The sequence below is a fragment of the Onthophagus taurus genome, unplaced genomic scaffold, assembly GCF_036711975.1.
Source record: "Onthophagus taurus isolate NC unplaced genomic scaffold, IU_Otau_3.0 ScKx7SY_14, whole genome shotgun sequence".
NCBI classification, from domain to species: domain Eukaryota; kingdom Metazoa; phylum Arthropoda; class Insecta; order Coleoptera; family Scarabaeidae; genus Onthophagus; species Onthophagus taurus.
Window position 1 is genome coordinate 2,123,303 of NW_027248939.1, and position 6,378 is coordinate 2,129,680.

Genomic DNA, 6,378 nt, shown 5'->3' on the forward strand with positions numbered 1-6,378 from the left:
CTATCACTTTTGGTTCCGATAATTCTGTTGACCATATTTGTGATATTCAGACGCCAAATGACATCTTTGAGCATGTTGGAGATAAAAAACAAAATGTGTCCAAAACGTGATATTATGACGTTATACGCCGTTCTGAGACATGTTTGAACTTTCTATCACTTTTGGTTCCGATAATTCTGTTGACCATATTTTTGATATTCAGACGCCAAAGGACATCTTTGAGCATGTTGGAGATAAAAAACAAAATGTGCCCAAAACGTTATATTATGAAGTTATACGCCGTTCTGAGACATGTTTGAACTTTCTATCACTTTTGGTTCCGATAATTCTGTTGACCATATTTGTGATATTCAGACGCCAAATGACATCTTTTAGCATGTTGGAGATAAAAAACAAAATGTGTCCAAAACGTTATATTATGACGTTATACGCCGTTCTAAGACATGTTTGAACTTTCTATCACTTTTGGTTCCGATACTTCTGTTGACCATATTTGTGATATTCAGACGCCAAATGACATCTTTGAGCATGTTGGAGACAAAAAACAAAATGTGTCCAAAACGTTATATTATGACGTTATACGCCGTTCTGAGACATGTTTGAACTTTCTATCACTTCTGGCTCCGATAATTCTGTTGACCATATTTGTGATATTCAGACGCCAAATGACATCTTTGAGCATGTTGGAGATAAAAAACAAAATGTGTCCAAAACGTTATATTATGACGTTATACGCCGTTCTGAGACATGTTTGAACTTTCTATCACTTCTGGTTCCGATAATTCTGTTGACCATATTTGTGATATTCAGACGCCAAATGACATCTTTGAGCATGTTGGAGATAAAAAACAAAATGTGCCCAAAACGTTATCTTATGACGTTATACGCCGTTCTGAGACATGTTTGAACTTTCTATCACTTTTGGTTCCGATAATACTGTTGACCATATTTGTGATACTCAGGCGCCAAATGACATGTTGGAGCATGTTGGAGATAAAAAACAAAATGTGCCCAAAACGTTATATTATGACGTTATACGCCGTTCTGAGACATGTTTGAACTTTCTATCACTTTTGGTTCCGATAATTCTGTTGACCATATTTGTGATATTCAGACGCCAAATGACATCTTTGAGCATGTTGGAGATAAAAAACAAAATGTGCCCAAAACGTTATATTATGACGTTATACGCCGTTCTGAGACATGTTTGAACTTTCTATCACTTTTGGTTCCGATAATTCTGTTGACCATATTTGTGATATTCAGGCGCCAAAGGACATGTTGGAGCATGTTGGAGATAAAAAACAAAATGTGCCCAAAACGTGATATTATGACGTTATACGCCGTTCTGAGACATGTTTGAACTTTCTATCACTTTTGGTTCCGATAATTCTGTTGACCATATTTGTGATATTCAGGCGCCAAATGACATGTTGGAGCATGTTGGAGATAAAAAACAAAATGTGCCCAAAACGTTATATTATGACGTTATACGCCGTTCTGAGACATGTTTGAACTTTCTATCACTTTTGGTTCCAATAATTCTGTTGACCATATTTGTGATATTCAGGCGCCAAGTGACATGTTGGAGCATGTTGGAGATAAAAAACAAAATGTGCCCAAAACGTGATATTATGACGTTATACGCCGTTCTGAGACATGTTTGAACTTTCTATCACTTTTGGTTCCGATAATTCTGTTGATCATATTTGTGATATTCAGACGCCAAATGACATCTTTGAGCATGTTGGAGATAAAAAACAAAATGTGTCCAAAACGTGATATTATGACGTTATACGCCATTCTGAGACATGTTTGAACTTTCTATCACTTTTGGTTCCGATAATTCTGTTGACCATATTTGTGATATTCAGGCGCCAAATGACATGTTGGAGCATGTTGGAGATAAAAAACAAAATGTGCCCAAAACGTGATATTACGACGTTATACGCCGTTCTGAGACATGTTTGAACTTTCTATCACTTTTGGTTCCGATAATTCTGTTGACCATATTTGTGATATTCGGACGCCAAATGACATCTTTGAGCATGTTGGAGATAAAAAACAAAATGTGCCCAAAACGTGATATTATGACGTTATACGCCGTTCTGGCACATGTTTGAACTTTCTATCACTTTTGGTTCCGATAATTCTGTTGACCATATTTGTGATATTCAGACGCCAAATGACATCTTTGAGCATGTTGGAGATAAAAAACAAAATGTGCCCAAAACGTGATATTATGACGTTATACGCCGTTCTGAGACATGTTTGAACTTTCTATCACTTTTGGTTTCGATAATTCTGTTGACCATATTTGTGATATTCAGGCGCCAAATGACATGTTGGATCATGTTGGAGATAAAAAACAAAATGTGCCCAAAACGTGATATTATGACGTTATACGCCGTTCTGAGACATGTTTGAACTTTCTATCACTTTTGGTTTCGATAATTCTGTTGACCATATTTGTGATATTCAGACGCCAAATGACATCTTTGAGCATGTTGGAGATAAAAAACAAAATGTGCCCAAAACGTGATGTTATGACGTTATACGCCGTTCTGAGACATGTTTGAACTTTCTATCACTTTTGGTTCCGATAATTCTGTTGACCATATTTGTGATATTCAGGCGCCAAATGACATGTTGGAGCATGTTGGAGATAAAAAACAAAATGTGCCCAAAACGTTATATTATGACGTTATACGCCGTTCTGAGACATGTTTGAACTTTCTATCACTTTTGGTTCCGATAATTCTGTTGACCATATTTGTGATATTCAGGCGCCAAATGACATGTTGGAGCATGTTGGAGATAAAAAACAAAATGTGCCCAAAACGTTATATCATGACGTTATACGCCGTTCTGAGACATGTTTGAACTTTCTATCACTTTTGGTTCCGATAATTCTGTTGACCATATTTGTGATATTCAGACGCCAAATGACATCTTTGAGCATGTTGGAGATAAAAAACAAAATGTGCCCAAAACGTGATATTATGACGTTATACGCCGTTCTGAGACATGTTTGAACTTTCTATCACTTTTGGTTCCGATAATTCTGTTGACCATATTTGTGATATTCAGACGCCAAATGACATCTTTGAGCATGTTGGAGATAAAAAACAAAATGTGCCCAAAACGTTATATTATGACGTTATACGCCGTTCTGAGACATGTTTGAACTTTCTATCACTTTTGGTTCCGATAATTCTGTTGACCATATTTTTGATATTCAGACGCCAAATGACATCTTTGAGCATGTTGGAGATAAAAAACAAAATGTGCCCAAAACGATATATTATGACGTTATACGCCGTTCTGAGATATGTTTGAACTTTCTATCACTTTTGGTTCCGATAATTCTGTTGACCGTATTTGTGTTATTCAGACGCCAAATGACATCTTTGAGCATGTTGGAGATAGAAAACAAAATGTGCCCAAAACGTGATATTATGACGTTATACGCCGTTCTGAGACATGTTTCAACTTTCTATCACTTTTGGTTCCGATAATTCTGTTGACCATATTTGTGATATTCAGGCGATAAATGACATGTTGGAGCATGTTGGAGATAAAAAACAAAATGTGCCCAAAACGTTATATTATGACGTTATACGCCGTTCTGAGACATGTTTGAACTTTCTATCACTTTTGGTTCCGATAATTCTGTTGACCATATTTGTGATATTCAGGCGCCAAATGACATGTTGGAGCATGTTGGAGATAAAAAACAAAATGTGCCCAAAACGTGATATTATGACGTTATACGCCGTTCTGAGACATGTTTGAACTTTCTATCACTTTTGGTTCCGATAATTCTGTTGACCATATTTGTGATATTCAGGCGCCAAATGACATGTTGGAGCATGTTGGAGATAAAAAACAAAATGTGCCCAAAACGTGATATTATGACGTTATACGCCGTTCTGAGACATGTTTGAACTTTCTATCACTTTTGGTTCCGATAATTCTGTTGACCATATTTGTGATATTCAGACGCCAAATGACATCTTTGAGCATGTTGGAGATAAAAAACAAAATGTGCCCAAAACGTGATATTATGACGTTATACACCGTTCTGGGACATGTTTGAACTTTCTATCACTTTTGGTTCCGATAATTCTGTTGACCATATTTGTGATATTCAAACGCCAAATGACATCTTTGAGCATGTTGGAGATAAAAAACAAAATGTGCCCAAAACGTGATATTATGACGCTATACGCCGTTCTGAGACATGTTTGAACTTTCTATCACTTTTGGTTCCGATAATTCTGTTGACCATATTTGTGATATTCAGGCGCCAAATGACATGTTGGAGCATGTTGGAGGTAAAAAACAAAATGTGCCCAAAACGTTATATCATGACGTTATACGCCGTTCTGAGACATGTTTGAACTTTCTATCACTTTTGGTTCCGATAATTCTGTTGACCATATTTGTGATATTCAGACGCCAAATGACATCTTTGAGCATGTTGGAGATAAAAAACAAAATGTGCAAAAAACGTGATATTATGACGTTATACGCCGTTCTGAGACATGTTTGAACTTTCTATCACTTTTGGTTCCGATAATTCTGTTGACCATATTTGTGATATTCAGGCGCCAAATGACATGTTGGAGCATGTTGGAGATAAAAAACAAAATGTGCCCAAAACGATATATTATGACGTTATACGCCGTTCTGAGATATGTTTGAACTTTCTATCACTTTTGGTTCCGATAATTCTGTTGACCGTATTTGTGTTATTCAGACGCCAAATGACATCTTTGAGCATGTTGGAGATAGAAAACAAAATGTGCCCAAAACGTGATATTATGACGTTATACGCCGTTCTGAGACATGTTTGAACTTTCTATCACTTTTGGTTCCGATAATTCTTTTGACCATATTTGTGATATTCAGGCGCCAAATGACATCTTTGAGCATGTTGGAGATAAAAAACAAAATGTGCCCAAAACGTGATATTATGACGTTATACGCCGTTCTGAGACATGTTTCAACTTTCTATCACTTTTGGTTCCGATAATTCTGTTGACCATATTTGTGATATTCAGGCGCCAAATGACATGTTGGAGCATGTTGGAGATAAAAAACAAAATGTGCCCAAAACGTTATATTATGACGTTATACGCCGTTCTGAGACATGTTTGAACTTTCTATAACTTTTGGTTCCGATAATTCTGTTGACCATATTTGTGATATTCAGGCGCCAAATGACATTTTGGAGCATGTTGGAGATAAAAAACAAAATGTGCCCAAAACGTGATATTATGACGTTATACGCCGTTCTGAGACATGTTTGAACTTTCTATCACTTTTGGTTCCGATAATTCTGTTGACCATATTTGTGATATTCAGGCGCCAAATGACATGTTGGAGCATGTTGGAGATAAAAAACAAAATGTGCCCAAAACGTTATATTATGACGTTATACGCCGTTCTGAGACATGTTTGAACTTTCTATAACTTTTGGTTCCGATAATTCTGTTGACCATATTTGTGATATTCAGGCGCCAAATGACATTTTGGAGCATGTTGGAGATAAAAAACAAAATGTGCCCAAAACGTGATATTATGACGTTATACGCCGTTCTGAGACATGTTTGAACTTTCTATCACTTTTGGTTCCGATAATTCTGTTGACCATATTTGTGACATTCAGGCGCCAAATGACATGTTGGAGCGTGTTGAAGATAAAAAACAAAATGTGCCCAAAACGTGATATTATGACGTTATACGCCGTTCTGAGACATGTTTGAACTTTCTATCACTTTTGGTTCCGATAATTCTGTTGACCATATTTGTGATATTCAGGCGCCAAATGACATGTTGGAGCATGTTGGAGATAAAAAACAAAATGTGCCCAAAACGATATATTATGACGTTATACGCCGTTCTGAGACATGTTTGAACTTTCTATCACTTTTGGTTCCGATAATTCTGTTGACCATATTTGTGATATTCAGGCGCCAAATGACATGTTGGAGCATGTTGGAGATAAAAAACAAAATGTGCCCAAAACGTGATATTATGACGTTATACGCCGTTCTGAGACATGTTTGAACTTTCTATCACTTTTGGTTCCGATAATTCTGTTGACCATATTTGTGATATTCAGGCGCCAAATGACATGTTGGAGCATGTTGGAGATAAAAAACAAAATGTGCCCAAAACGTGATATTATGACGTTATACGCCGTTCTGAGACATGTTTGAACTTTCTATCACTTTTGGTTCCGATAATTCAGTTGACCATATTTGTGATATTCAGACGCCAAATGACATCTTTGAGCATGTTGGAGATAAAAAACAAAATGTGCCCAAAACGATATATTATGACGTTATACGCCGTTCTGAGATATGTTTG